We start from the raw sequence: 15,931 nt of genomic DNA, 5'->3' as shown, positions 1-15,931 counted from the left end.
ACCCCAGTGCCCGGCCCGCAGCTGGTGGACGTTGACGGCGGCATCCCGGTCGAGGTTGTTGAGCGGAGCCGGCATACGGTCCCGCATGATGTCCTTGAAGAAGCTGGACGGCCATTCCTGCCGCCAGCGGTGGGAGGCGCAGCGTGCGACGGCCTTCGTTAGCGTCCTCACGTCTGTTGCTGCTGCCTCCTGGGGTAGGCCGGAGGCCTCCTTGGCCAGCTCATCGGCCCTCTCATTTTCCCGCAGGCCGCAGTGCGCCGGGACCCACTGGAGGCGGATCGGTGACCCTCGGCTGGAGAGAGCGAGTAGGTCCTCCCAGATGGAGATCCCTAGGTGAGTCGTCTGGGAGGAGGCGCCGCTCTCCAGCATCCTCAGGGCGGCCTGGGAGTCGGTGCAGATGACTATTGGGTCGTCTGCGATGTCGGCGTCGGCGTCTCGGATGGCGTTCAGGGCCGCCTTCAGGGCACACAGCTCTGCCCGCGTACTGGAGCAGAGCTGGCCCGCTGGGACTCGGACCTCCCGAGTCTCTCCCGACGGGAAGGTGATGGTGGCACCGCCCCCGCCTTGGGAGACGCCTCCCTCCGCCGAGCCGTCCGACCATATCAAGGTGGCGCGGGGCGGCAGATGTTCCAATGTGGCCTCTGCCGCTCCCCTCCGTATGTGCGCAGGGGCCGCTCTCTGGCCGCCGGGGCCGACGTCCAGGCAGAACGTCACGGCTTCTCCATGGTGGTCCCACGGTGGGATAGTCTTTGTAGGGCGTCCTTCCACTTTGACGTCGGCCGCGCCTATCCAAGCCAGGGCGCGGTGGCCGACGTCACGCCATCCGGTGGTCGTCCTCAGGCGGGGCGCGACGTGCATCTCCCCGACGGCGTGGAGCGGGTCGTCGCCGGGCAGCGAGGCGGCCAGGCCCACCATGCGGGCGGCCAGCGCCGGGCATCGTACTCGCGCCGGCGGGATGCCGGCCTCGGCCATCAGCGGCGCGGTCGGGGTCGAGGCCGTGCAGCCAGTGACCGCACGGGCCGCCGCTCGCAGCTCCCGCTCGATCAGCTCGACGTGAGCTTCAGACGCCGCCGGGAGCCACGCTGCTGCCGCGTACTCCAGGGCGCCCCGAACGTATCCGTTGGCAACGGTCCGTAGTTGCGCCTCCTGGAGGCCCCAGCTGCGACCGGTCAGCTTCCTCAGCTGAGTCGTCCTGGGCTTCACTTTCCGGCGCAGGTTCTTGCAGTGTTCCCCGAAGTGGAGGAGTCTGTCGAAGGTGACTCCTAGGAGTCTCAGGTGCGGGGATCCTTTGACCGATGTTCCGGCCACCTTGATCTAGGGCGAATAGCTCGCCGCGCGTGCTAGAGCAGAGGGCGCCTGCCGCGACACGCACCTCTCGGATGTCGCGGTTCGGGGGGGGGGGGGGTGGCCCCTCCTCCTCCATCTAGCACACCATCGGTGGCGGAGCTGTCTGACCAGATCAAGCTCGCCTCAGACGGGAGCTCCGCCAGACGACTTTCCGCCGCCTTGGCTCGCCAGCCGTCGCGCCCAAACTCGCTTCAAACCGTGAGTCTATAGCCAGCGCGGCGGCGTGGCTTCGCCATGGTAGCCTTGGGCGGGTTGTCCTCAGAGAACGCGTTCGCATTGGCGAGGAGGCGAGCAGCGCCACGAGTCCTGAAATGACCAAACAACATCAATAGACAATCAAAATTGTGAAAATCGGCATTAACTGCGCAACTGATATTTGCTTGTTTGTTTATTTGGGTTTACGGGCGCTGCGGTGGTCATTTTGCACCCATGACGCTGTTCTGGTGAACCTGCACAACTGAGCAGTGATCATGCCTTAACTTATGGTTGGCGTAGTGGCAGGGTTCCACCTAAAATTTCGGCGCACGTCAGCTGTAACGTCACATGCGCCAAATTCAGCGCATGTCAGTTGGGCAAACTAAGGCTGCTGGAATAATATAAAACGAGGGCACCAAAAATTGATCCTAAATGACCATACTTGGACATTAATGCAGACCCTCTCTGTATCACCAATTGTCAGAAAACAAGCGGGTGTTTCAAGGAGCGTTAGAGAGTCATGAAGCCAGGATAAAACACAGTGCTATTTTCTCAAAGCAGCTTTTACATGATAGAGTTAGGTAACTCTCTCTCTCCCTCTCCCTCTCTCTCTCTCTCTCCCTCTCCCCTCTCTCTCTCTCTCTCTCTCTCTCTCTCTCTCTCTCTCTCTCCCTCTCCCTCTCCCTCTCCCTCTCCCTCTCCCTCTCCCTCTTGGAGGTTGAAGGTTAGTAGGGAAGGTAAGGTCAGGAAAATTTCTGCTTTTTATTTTTCATTGGACTTCAGTCTTCATCAACACATGCATCAAAAATATCATCTGTTTGAGCATCTTCAAGCCTCAATATAAAACAAGGTGTACCACAACAAATTAAAAATTTATGTCATGCCAATATATGGTCATGATTTTTACCACCAGAATTGAATTGAATAAATGCCTATTGATGCCTTACCTAATATTTTGATGCCTGAAATCTGATTAACCAAGCATTTTTTCTTGTGTTGGCAGTCTAAAATTTGGCTGGCTTGAGCACGATGCTATTGCTCTAGCAGAATGTCAAACGGATGTCTACCAAGTGCCACTCCCAAGAAAGTTTTTCAAGATTCTAAAACCACAAACTTTGTTGATGCCTGATCGTGTGATGGTTAATCAAATGATAGCACTCCATCTGAGGCCAGTTTTACAAACAGAAAATAGCCACCTGCCGGATTATTTTGCCTAAAGGCTAATTCACATATGGAGCGTAAATGGTGAAGTCCTCCCTGCTTACATGACAATCGCGTTTACTCTCTGTATGTTGTACCTACGTGGAATGGATATATAAGGAGAACAATTCCAGGCAGCTATTTTTGTTGGTAAATCGGGTAAAGTAAAACTGGCCTCTGAATGAAAATTTGAACGGAGTGAGATCTGTCGGCTCTTTGGTGGTTTGAATAGGAGTTGATGATTTTAATTGAAAGATTAAAAGGAAAGGGTTTCAAGACAATCGGCATGACAAACCAACACCTTACCTGCAGTTCAAGTTTGTCGATTTCTTCATCAAAATCTAGTCTTCGTCTAGTCCACAAATCAAGATAAAATTACTGGATAGGTACAACTTCTTCTTATTCTTCTTCTGCACCTCACCCGCCGCCCCATACTCTATCCCTTATTCTGATAAATATATTTACATAATTTTCACGAGAATGCCACTCAATGGGGATAGAGCTAAAAAAGTCCAGGGCTTAAATTTTGAGCTATAGACTATAGAGTTCTCAGTGATTTTGAGACACCCAATATGTCTTCGGCACGCCGCATTTGTCTCTCACTGCCTGCGAATTCGGCGATATGATTGGTCGAAGGCCGAGGCTATGGGTCCAAGAAAAGGCCAAGATTCCTGCCAAGATTCTTACAGATAGCCAAGGCCGATGACTGACGTGACTAGAGGTGGCAAAATGTGGACCCGAGGACCCGGTCCCAAGAACCAGTCTGGACCCATATGGGTCCAGACCGGTTCCTGGAACTTTTCTGACGGGTCCAACCGGGTCCTTCCATAAACTATACATATTGCACACTACATGATTATTGCAAAATATTAAGTGAATGAAGTGAATGTTTCTTTGCACACAATAGCTCGTGAGTATTCCCAGTGGGAAATAGGCTGTTTTACTTGATGCAACTAATGATACCTACAAGTAGTTTGTATTAATTGACTTTTGGGGAACGGGTCCAACTGGTTCCGATTCCAACTAAGACCGGGTCTGACTGGTTCCAGAAATGTCCAGCCGGGTCTGGTTCGAGTCTGGTTCCCAAAATTTTCATCTTTTGCCACCTCTAGACGTGACTGACGGCATGTTACTGCCCTTGGCATATTGCCAATGCACTGCTCGGTCATATCGGCAGTAATGTCAACAGTCATATCGGAAGTAATATGGTAGCTAAACGCAAAAACCATTTGGCGTATAGCTACCATACTTTTCCGATAACGAGACATTCTAGATCAATTTCTCTACTGTTGGCGACATCTGCTGAGAAATCCCAAGACCGAACGCAAGCACATAAAAGTAATGCACTCTAAGGATGAGTTCGAAATCTGGGAAGTGACGGATTTCATTCCTCAATGCCTGTCCCAGTCTTCCCCAATCCCCATGCTGTTCGTTCCGCCATCTATTGCCATGTTTCGCATTCGCACTTCATGAATTGACCACCCCGCCAAGTAGGTTGGTATCAAGTTGGTATAGGTGTCGCATTGCTCTGGTCGATCAGGCTGAGCCGACTGTCTGGAGAGTGGAGCCGATCCAAAAAACGCAGAAATTGAAAAGACCGACTCCAAAGCAATGGCAGCATGCATATCAAAAGAGCGTAATTCTGTCATGATTGCGTCAGAAGCAAACATAATGGCAAGAGTTTCTTGTGTTTCGGTAGGCGCGTGTGGAGCCGCTGGACCGACCGGGGACGTACCCAAGGGGGGACGGACGAGGTGCGCCTCCCCCTAGGGGGTTTCAAGACCCATGCTGGTAGAAGGCCCACGTTGGCCAAAATCACGTCGGAGACGAACGAAATTCATGGGAATCCCCCCCAAAAATCACGTCAGGACAATCAAGGCTCTCCGACTCGCCTGCCACCTACTATGAACGTCAAACCCCTTGAGACCCCACTTTTTTGCGATCGTGTCGGGACGCGGCCGGCCGGCCGCGGACCATTTTCAGAAGTGGCGGGTAGACCGTGCGTCGAGTACTTGCTTTCTCGCGCGGCGGTATTGGGGTTCACTAGCATTGTTTAAAATATTTTCATTTGCCATGAACTTGAAATTATACACTGTAATTAACGATCATTTGTCAATTATTACAAGTTCTTCAAAATTCTTCTTTGAAAGCAAATGATTTCATTTCACTCAAGAATTGTCTTGTCCACCACTACAACCGCCACCCAGCCGCCATCCATTGGAAGAGATAGGCTCTGCGGCACAAAGTGTCGTTTTAAACTGGACTGGGAACCAATGTGTGATGACATTTCGAGCTAAATTTATGCTCATTGTGTACCTAGAAGCATTGGGAACAACGCTCTGACTGTACATTTTTAGATTTTTGCCTCTAAATGAAAATATTTACAATCAAGTACTTTGCGAGCGCAGTTTAGAAGCTCCCGTAATGTTAAAGTCCTATCTCCTACAAGTATGTAAATACTGCTCTAGGGAACCAACAGTTTGCATCGTACTAGCTTTAAATTATATCCATATTGTTCCCAGTACTTTGCTGAACACTGTGGTGAGTGTACATTTTTCGTTTTTTGCTTTACAAGCGTAAAATTCGTCTGGTTCTACACCACTGCATTCGCCTCCATAGCCCGGTAACGGCGCCGCGCGGCGCGGCCGGCCGGCGCCCGCTGTAGTTCCAAACACTGCCCGATAGATGGCAGGCGCAGAAGTGGTCCCAGCCGTCCCGGTACGTAATTTTTAAATGCGTCAACTTTCGTTGACAATATTCTGGCAATGTATGTTTCAGAACCTGCCGAAACTTTTATTACTAAGGTATTTTGACGCCAAACGATTATGGAAGGTACTTCTCATTCACTCGTAATGCTAAGGTCAATTCAGGCCCGGGCAGAGGCTTGCGCTCGGCCACACTCGAGCCCCGCCACCAGCGCCATCTGCTCTAAATGCCATCTACCAGCGCCCGCTACCGCTACCAGCTACCACCCACCATCAAGCCTGAATGGAGCGAGAGACGCGAGTGACCGGTCGCCGGGCAAGGAGCGCCGGAGGGGTAGGGCGGAGCTTAGCGCTGACGTCATTGCGTGGCTCCGCCCCATGAGCGCGTAGCCTCTACCCAAACAGCAGATTCGTTCCGTGAAATTTAACATTACGAGTGAATGAGAAGTACCTTTCATAATCGTTTGGCGTCAAAATACCTTAGTAATAAAAGTTTCGGCAGGTTCTAAAACACACATTGCCAGAATATTGTCAACGAGAGTTGACGCATTTAAAAATTATCGCAAAAAAGTGGGGCCTCAAGGGGTTTGACGTCCATAGTAGGGTCCTTCAATTTACTACATGGGGCCTCCTGTGAATAGCCGCTAGTGTCTGTGTCTGACCACTAGGGCCCCTCTGACTCCTCGGGTAGAGGGCCCTCTGTAGGTAGGAGGCTCTCTCTACGGGATTCCTCCGCTCCCCCCCTCGGCCAAATTCTAGGTTATACGTGCCTGCGCTTAGCCGGGGTCGGAGGGAGGAGTTGACGACCGAATGACAAGGAGTACTCGTCCTGAAAGTAAACATTTGGAATACCAACAATCCAAAGCTGTTCAGTATATTTATATCATTCGAGAGCAGTGCCTTCAATTTGGATACACTTAACATTCATTTCCCACACCCGTGTACACTCCACGAAGGCTTCTCCGCTGCGGACTACCGCTTCCGCCGATGCGTCAGTTCATACCCTGATGGCTTGCTGGGGAGGGTGGCCAAGTGTCGCTGTGCCGCCAGGTGTAGTTCATCAGCCGAGGCGTCGCGCTGCAGTGTCCCGATGTCCAGCCTGAAGGTGAAGTCTGGGAAGGCGACCACCTCCCACGGCGGCGCGCTGGCATGCAACCAGAGGATCGAGCCGCAGGGCGATGCCAGCCGCTCGCCAGGTTTCGTGCCCCACCCCACGCCAGCCCGTCACCGATTTCAGTCGGCTGGGCATCTTCCGCGATAGTCCTGAGGGCTTGCCCTCGGGGAGCGCGTGCGCCTTGGCGAAGAGCTTCGCTACCAGCACGTCTCGCCGGGCGGCCAGCGGGCACCGGCATCAGTCCGGACTTCACCGTGCGTCAGTGCGTCAGTCCGGACTTCTGCGTGGGCTGGGATAAACAAGGGGCAGCCGGTGATATACGGGTCACCGCCCGCATCTCCCTCTGGAGGAGTTCCACGTGGGATTGTGGCGTCACCGGGAGCCAGGTGGCGGCCGCGTGCACCAGCACTCCACGGACGTATCCAGACGCTACAGCGCAGAGCTGTCGTTCCTCTAGTCCCCAGCCCGGCGCTGTCAGCTTGCGAAGCTGCTGGATCCGGGGCGCACTCGGGAGCGGAGACTGCGACAATGGGCCCCGAAGTGAGGAGCCGGTTGAGGGGGTGGCTCCGAGTAGTTTGAGACGGTCGGCTGCTGGAACCGATTTTCCGTCGACTTTGATGGGGCAGTCCACGGCGTCCGCGGCGCTCTAGGAGACGACGAGCAGCTGCGTATTTCACCCGCTACCAGCGGGTGAAACCAGGAAACCAGGAGCCCAGCGCACCACAGCGTCCGTCGCCTGCTGCGTCCGGCCCCAGCTCAGCGTCGTCTGTTTCCATTAACACTCTGAAATGACAAAACAATTAGCAATTAAAATCAAAGTTCAACCCCGACCAAGTTTAATCCAACTTGCCACTTCAGCATAACACAGTGAGCTGTCAGAATGCTGTTCTTTTGTGCTTTGACACAGTTGCAAAATAGTTACCTTCATGCGTATACCATAGTAGTAATTACTGGTTATTATTATTGGGGGAATTTTTGGCAGCAGTCTCGTGAAATTATATACTATCTTCTTTAAAATGACTATAGTTTTGCATTAACATCTTCGAGAAGCAGTGGTGGTATATGCTGTTCTGCGCTCAACATCGGTCACATTTTTAAAATACCAAATAACTGCTTTCCAATGACTACGAATGAACAGTGTAGGCCACGGGAAATAATAAAAAGTGTAATATCTGAAAAAACGGTGAATATCTTTCAATTGAAATTAATGTACACCAGTAGACATTCCTTTTTTGATCACTCTGATCCATTAAACAGCACTTGTATGCCAATTCATTAACTTTTGAAGGTGGGGGGTCTCTTTAGGGCGTTCAGGCTGCTCAATAGTATCTACACGCTTTCTGCTAATGTACTGTACATCCCAAGCACCGCGCATCGGTGCGGTGGATCCATCAAGCCCGATCGACGAAAGGCTGCTAAAATTTGAGTCACTGAACCAAAGTGAGCCTTTATCCATCCCCAGGTCACCTGGTCCGGCTACTCTCAAATCAAGCAGCCTTTCCTCAGTCGGGCTTGATAAATCCACCGCACCGATACGGCGGTACATTTAAAGACGGGAGTCGTCACAGTCGCCGAGGGCGCCGACGCCAAGCTCTACTGCCTCGTCACGGGCCATCCGCCGATAGTCCAGTGGCTCGAGGTGCGCGGCGCTGAGCTGACGCCGCTGCTCCACTCTGGTCATGTCGAGGTCAGTGGCCAGCAGCTGGTGGTGCGCCGGGTCAGGTCAGGGGACGCGGGCGTATGCCGAGATCGCCGAGCTCGGAGGTGGGCAGCGCGGCGCGGAACACGCGACTGGAGGTGACAGTGACACGCCGCGCTGTCATCGAGCCCAGTCAGCTGCTGGTGACCACCAGACAGCCCGCTCAGCTAACCTGTCACGTGACGCCGCCCCTGGCAGCCGGCGACATCGTCTGGTTCAAGGACGGCCGCCGTCTGCCCGCCGCCGCCAGCCGGCCGGCTCTGCAGCTGACCGGCGGCAACCGCTCCGTGGCCGGCATGTACACTCGGGGGCAGAGTGATGTTCCACCACTCCCTACCTATCGGGCTCCCATGGCTCAGCACTGGCTGCTGCCAGTGGCAGCACTGGCACTGGCAGGCAGTGCTGATCAGTGCTGAGGGCAGGCAACACTGGCAGCAGCCAGTGCTGAGCCATGGGAACCCGATGGGTGGGGAGTGGTGGAACATCAATCTGCCCCCGAGTGTACCAGTGTCACGTGACCGATGACCTCGCCACCGCCCAGGTCAGGATCGGAGCGTTGCCGGCTCGGCTGCTGTTGTCGCTGGTTCAGCAGCCGGTGCAGCCGGTGGTGGACACTGCGGTCACATTCACCTGTGCGGCCACCGCGTCACCTGGACGAGGGACGGCGTCAGCGCCGACCAGCTGGGCGGCAGGTTCCAGGTCCAGGACAGGCAGTTAAGGACGTCACTAGTCAGCTGACGATTCAGCAGGTGTCCCGGGAGGACGGTGGACTCTACCAGGGTGTGGCGGAAAGCTCAGCCGGCAGGGCCGAGGACTCCATACGTACGGTGTCGGTGGTTACTCGCTGTCGGGACACATGTGGCGGCGTGCTGGCTGGCCGGTGGCGGCAGCGGCGCACCGCGTGCTGCCCAACGGCCGGCTGGCGGCCGCGCCGCCGGCCTCTACAGCTGCCGAGCCACCGGCAGCGACGGGCGCACTGCCACCGGACTCGTCGACGTCAGCGTGATCGAGCCACCGCGGATCGCGCCGTTCAGCTTACCGGCGTCTCTGAAGGTGGGCGACCGGACGTAGGTCTCGTGTCTGGCGACCTTCGGCGATCTGCCCATCACCTTCAGCTGGCCGCGCGGCAACCATTCGCTGGCCGTCCACCGCCTGGAGACGGTCGGCGCAGAGTTCTACAGTAGCCTGGTGTTCCAGCGCGTGCGAGCCGACCAAGCTGCGGCCAACGCGGCGGCCGTCAGCCGCCGCTGGGCCGAGCTCCGCGTCAGAGTGCCACCGCGCTGGCTTCACCAGATGGCGGACAGGGAAGTGGCACTGGGCGGCAGCGTCGTGACTTCAACTGTTTGGCGGCCGATCAGCCACCGCCCATTGTTTCATGGACTGGACTTGCAGTTCAGTCGCCGCGCTCCGGGGCTCCGCCGACGGGCGGCTCACCCTCCGTCGGGCGGCGCCGACGGCTGCCTGTCGCCGCCGACGATCGCCGAGATCGGCGGCAGAGAATACGGCTACAGCGCCGACAAAGGCGTGGACGAGCCGCTGCGGCGCGCCGCGCCGCACAGCGTTACCGTGCCGGCCCGTTTCCAGCAGCGTCAGAGAGCCGTCTCGGTGGTGCCTGGTGCCGTCCGGTGACCGGCCGCTGCAGCTGAGCTGGTACCGGCGCAGCCACCTGCTGGCGACCCCGACCGAGCTCCGGTGACCCCAGCGGACGGAGACGTCACTGTGCAGGTAACGGCTGCAGACGGCTCCTCCCAACTGACACTGACGGCGGCGCGACGGGCCGACGGCGGTACCTACACGTACGCAACAGTCACGGCGAGGACAACACCACGCGGCACGTGACAGTGACGGAGCGGCCGGAGCCGCCCTCCGATCGGCGCGATCCGTGCTGGTGGCCTGTCCGCCCAGGTACGACGGCAACGCACTACGTGGTGCAGTGCGTCGCCGAGCCGCCGGCCGGGTCTGGCAGCTGGGAGTCAATGAGACAGTGTTGGCCCGGCAGCGGAGCGCGCTGGTGGCCGGCCTCCAGCCCAGCGCCTCGTACCGGCTGCACGTGTTCGCCGTGAATCGGCACGTCAGCAGCGAGCCCAGCGGCGCGCTGAGGGTGCACACCGAGCCAGAGCCGCCCGGCGGGCCGCCGCTCGGCGCCCGGCTCCAACCTGCCGGGCCGCGCACACTGCGGTTGACGTGGAGCCCGCCACCGCCGCAGTCGCTGACCCACGGACGGATCACCTACGTCCGGCTGGCCGACCAGATCACCCTGACCAGGTCTGTCCGCCGACCGGAGCTGGTGCTGCTCCTTAAACACCTGCGGCCCAACACGGCATACTCAGTCACGATGAGCGCCTGTAACCGAGCCGACCAGTGTCCTGCCGGCTCGCCCGTCACCGCCACCACAGAGGAGGGAGTGCCGGAGGTGGCGCCGTGTCAGCTGACCTGCCGGACCGTGTCACCCTCCTCCATCGGTCTCAGCTGACGAACAAGGAGGCCGGCGGCCGGGCCACCAAGTATCGGGTCACCTGGCGGTGCATGGCGCTGCCAGCAGAGTACCCAGTGCACGTGCAGGAGGACGGTTCGACTGGCAATCAGTTGGTGCTGACGGGACTTGCACCATTCACCACGTACACGGCCCTGGTGGCGGCCTTCACGGCGGCCGGCTGTGGACCCGACTCGGCGCCCGTCTCCTGCCTGACGCACATAGACGTGCCGGCCCGCCGGCCGACGTAAAGCTGGTCTTGCTGTCGACAACGTCCATGCTGGTGTCGTGGCTGACCCCGAGGGAGCCGCGCGAGCTCATCCTGCGTTACTTGGTCTACCAGCGCAAACAGGCCAGTAACAAGCAGCGCCGTTTCGAGAGGCGGCGGCGGGCCTTTGCTAAAGGCGGGCGCGCTCTCGGCCAACGCCAGCTGCATCCTAGTCCGGCTGCACGACTGGCCGGCTGAGTGCTCCGTCCGCCGGTTCGAGGCGCGCCTGTGGCTGGCCGGCGGCGCGCGCTGGCGGCGCGAGGGCCCGTTGCTAGGGCCCGTTCCCGGCCGACCTGGACGTGGCCGAGTTGTGCAGTCTGCTGTCGGCCATCGTCTACCAGCTGTTGGTGAGCGCCCACAGCGCGGCCGGCTCCACAGAGTCCACCGCCCGGCTGGCCACCCACGCCGCAGACGGAGCAACGATATCTCCGCTGCTGCCGCCAGAAAAGTCTGTCAATGTGGATTCGCTGGTGTCAGGAGGCAGTAACGCCGGGGCTCAGAACCAGGAGGGTGACCCGTCGGAGGGGTTACCTGTGACCTCCCACCGGGGAAGGTCAGCTATCACTGGGAAGGGTTCACTGCCACCAGCCACCAGGCAAGGTCATCTCCCACCAGTGAGTGTCAGCTGTCTTTGGGGAGGACCAGATGCAGCTGGGGAGGATCAGCTGTCACTGGGGAGAATTCGGCAGGAGAAATACCACTTTTATTATGGGGTTTACAACAGCTGGAATGGCAGCTCTGTAGTTTGAGCTAACACCTGACATTAGCGCATTGTATTGTATTGTATTGTATTGTATTACCTTCATGGACAACCTACACGGGGCGTAGCGATTACAGTCTATGCATATTTTAAGCCTTAGCACCCCGACAGCCAACCTAGCCAAGGATTTATGTTATCAATTTAATCTGAATCTTCTGAATGGAAGTGTTCACAAGGACGTAGCCCCTGCTGAGAGGAGCATGTTGGCATGCCCTCTACATTCTGAGCGCACATACTGGGCTAGATCAGAATTTGGTCTGAAATTAAATGTACGCACAAAACCATGCATAGCCAATTCCTTCACTGACAAAGGCTGGCTACAGCCTGCCAGCAGCCATAACCATACGCATGAGGAGTCCCATAAACAAGATATATTAATTTTAATCCTGAAATGACTCCCATACCTACAAGATGCAGAGGAGTGTGGTGAATTGCAAAAAAAAAAAAATACAACTAATGCAGCCACCCAGGAAGAATTCATCCATTCAGCATGCAGTTGGTTTTGTGGGTACTAGGATCAGTCAATGCACATTATGGTTCAGTCGCAAACCTTGCCTCAATCAAAGAAAGAAAATCATGATTGCCCATATGGCAAAATTTTCTTGTTCATATTTTTGTATTACCTTTTCTCATTACTTCATGCACAACTTAAAATCATCAAACTTTGGCGAGCAACTGATTTATAGAGAGGAAAGTCCTTGCTGGATTTCTCGACATCATCAAAACATATCTTTTCAGTCGGGGAAACTATGGTAAAATCTGCTATTTTTAGCAGTCTGCTATTTTTAACAGAAATCTGCCAAAAATGGGTACGCATCATCATACCCAAATATAGCAGATTTGGGTACTGCCCCATACAAAAGCATATCTGCACCCTAATTGAAGCAAATGCGCATCAAATGCCTGGCAGATTCATGATTAGAATAGTGCTGAGAATGTCCTCTGATATTTTTATTCAGATCCAACTATTTTCAAATAATGAATTTGAAAACAGTCGGATCTGAACAAAAATAGCAGAGATCACTCTCAGCACTATTCTCATCATGAATCTGCCAGGCGTTTGATGCGCATTTGCTTCAATTAGGGTGTAGTTCTGCTTTTGTATGGGGCCGTACCCAAACCTGCTATATTTGGGTACGATGACATCACACGCGTACCCATTTTTGGCAGATTTCTGTCAAAAATAGCAGACTGCTAAAAATAGCAGATTTTGCCATAGTTTCCCCGACTGGTTTTCCAAACATCAACATACCTATCTCTAACATCCTGAAAATATGGCTTAGCAATATATTGAGGTTCCATACCCTTGACAAGGCAAATGTACCAACTTTTGAACCAAAACAACTGTACTAACTCTTAAATAAATTTGTGACTTCAACTTATACTCCCTTAAAAAAAATCCTTGCCTGCTGGATCGAAAAGCAAAAGAGCGCTCTCGCCCCACACCCTATTTACGTGAGACCTGCACAAACTTACCAGGTGTCTGCAGTCAGAACACGACACCGTATTCATATTGAAAAAGGGCATAGCGTATAGAAGAGTAGCGACTAGCGTCTCACTGACCTTAGGCCAAAATATTTCACTTGATGACATCCACGCAAGGCCAATGCAGTGTAGATAGGCATATCAATATAGAAATGATATGTCCAAATATGTCTTTGCCGCGTCATAGTTGTAACGCACTGCGGGGAACTCCAGAGATCTGATTGGCTAATATTAGCCAATCAGTAGCATATGTTACTGGAAACTGTCATAGTGGAAGTGAATTGGTAGCTGTTTCAGCTGCCAAACTGATGAAGGAAATAGGTAAAATTGCTTATTTTCCACGAACACCTGTCATACGCTAATCAAAGTAGAGCTAATGAAAATGGCATTATCCCACAAAGGAAAGCCAATTTGCCACGTAAGCCACCATGAATAGATTTGCTGAGCTTGTCATCACGTGTTTTTAACAAAAAAAGTCAATGAAATAATGTAATTTACGAATTTCTAGCACTCACATGCATATTTTCGTCTGCACACCGAATTGCGTCCAGGATATTGGCCATGGCGTATTTCTCGTGAACCCTCTGTTAGTGGAAATTCCACTATCTGGCAACTAGCCCTATGTAAACGCGGCTACTGTCCTCAGTGAGATATAAAGTCGTCAGCCCGGCACACGGGCGGCTCTAGACCCAATTTCTATCAGCATGTACATACAGTACAACCATTGGTGCACTAATTTTGCGTGGATTAATTCTATCTATTGGACCACATGCATCGAACGCATCGGATTACGTGTTTATTTTCGTCTGCCGTCATCTGCTGCAATAAGCCATTCCTGTCCATCTCATAGATGGCAAATCTACCCATTCCCCTACAGCACATTACCGTAGTCTCACCAAATACCGTCATTTCGGATAATGAGAGAGAACGGCAAACGGTACAGAACGGGACAGATGGACTCTGAATATCGAGATTTCCGTAAGAACAAGTTATTTGACCTAAACTACACCGAACATTTGTTTGTGTTCTGGGGATATTTTCAGGTCATTGACATTAGCTATGGTGTGCCTAAATTTTGCCCTTTCCTCTTTTGGTTATTACATGAAAATTAAGTACATTAATTTCCAATTAAATATCTTTTTCGGATACTCATTTTTGATATTCATTTAATATAAACGTGTATTGTGCGTTTAAACTGTTAATGCTTAATGCCTAAGTCTAACAAATTATAAAAAGCCATTCGATACACACGTTTTTTTGCCCGCAGCCTTATTCTATTTTAGTGTGGTGAGTTATGTGCCTGTTCCTATTTTATCCTAAATTTGAACTGCTGGCACTTAAAGGAAATAGTTCACTTTTAACATGGGGTTTTGAACTGGAATAGCAGTTCCGCAGCTTGGGCTAAGACAAGCACAAATCAGGAGCTTTTACGGCCCAACGATCACCCTTGGCAAAGATATTCCATTTCTCGTCCCGAAAAAAGTGCCTTGCTGAGGAATGTGTGCCTTGCAGGGGCCATTTCTCTCTTTTAAAACTGAATAGTTCTTCCTATATTGAAATATATAAAATAATATTTCCTTTAAAAGGCTTCATTTTGCTTGCTGATCATTTTGAGCATACAAAATCTTAAATCCATTGCAAAAAAAACTAATTTCGTGAAAGTGGTCCACAGTGAATAGTGAATTTCCTTTAACCCTCGCCGGACCTATTGGTTTTCTACATACGCGCCGGCCGAGGGGGGGGGGGCGGGTACGACCCCCCCCTCGCCGTTTCGCCCCTGGTGGAGCTAGCGCATCGCGGAAAAAACGAGCGTGTGCGCCGTTACGAGACGCAGAGATTGGTACCCGATTTTAAGATCCTAGGTCAACCGGTGACCTCTGAGGTCAGGTCAAGTGCTCCAAGGTACGGTTCAGTTTTTGGTGAATAACTTCGCAAAAAACGGCCGCAGAGCGCCGATTTTGGCAGCATCGTGTTCGCCTCGCTCAGGCGCGTCGAATGATATACTTTTTGTCCGGGTCAGGTCAACTTGGGGTGTTGACCTCAGGTCAAGGTCAGGTCAGCACCCCCAGGTCACGAAGTTGGTCGAAAGAGGTCATGTCGCATATCATTCGATTCGGCAGGCCTTCCTGAGTCCATTGGTGGCTTTCCCGACTCGCTAGCTCAATTTGATCAAGAGTTATGGACGAAAAACCAATATGACCTTGATGACGTCATAAATGACGTCACGCAAGGTCAACATTGCAAAAGTGACGCATCTAACCTTGCAAGGAGTGCATCAAATCACGATTCTGTGTGCTTGAGATAGTTGGAGATCGTTCCCGGCGCCAGAATAGCAGTTTTCATTTTTCCCCATTGACTTATAATGGTGAGGTCACGAAAATGACCTGACCTCATATGACCTTTAGGAAAAATCCGAGATATACAAGTTGTGGGACTCATAATGGATACTAGATCCTGCAAGTTTCATTTCCCTGTGACATCTCCTCTGGCAGTGAGGGCGTTGCGAAGTTGCGACATCTGAAGACCGTGCAGAGGTTCACTTATGACGTCATAGGTCAGTGACCTGACCTGACCCAAAAATGCGGTTGGTGTCAAAAGATCCGGCTTGGATCAAACGTCAGGTATGCCAAGTTTCAGCTCTCTATCGCCAGCGTGTTCGGAGCTATCGCGAAAAAACCCTATGGG

At 53.3% G+C, this 15,931-nt stretch overlaps 1 protein-coding gene and 1 long non-coding RNA gene across 2 annotated transcripts in view; one reads left to right on the top strand and one right to left on the bottom strand.

The window, feature by feature from the left end:
* The window catches only part of LOC122379573 (CAP-Gly domain-containing linker protein 1-like), a 63,471-nt gene that overhangs the window by 39,591 nt on the left and 7,949 nt on the right, over positions 1 to 15,931 (top strand). The window lies entirely within an intron of this gene.
* On the bottom strand, positions 1,571 to 3,213 carry LOC122379574. Its single transcript, XR_006256200.1, has 2 exons — positions 3,049 to 3,213; positions 1,571 to 1,653 (listed from the first exon to the last, which is right to left on the bottom strand). It is a non-coding gene; the product is annotated as an uncharacterized LOC122379574 (long non-coding RNA).

Source organism: Amphibalanus amphitrite, unplaced genomic scaffold (genome assembly GCF_019059575.1).
Source record: "Amphibalanus amphitrite isolate SeventyFive unplaced genomic scaffold, NRLGWU_Aamphi_draft 000080F_arrow, whole genome shotgun sequence".
Lineage (NCBI taxonomy): Eukaryota > Metazoa > Arthropoda > Thecostraca > Balanomorpha > Balanidae > Amphibalanus > Amphibalanus amphitrite.
This window is presented reverse-complemented; position numbering and strand designations above follow the sequence as displayed.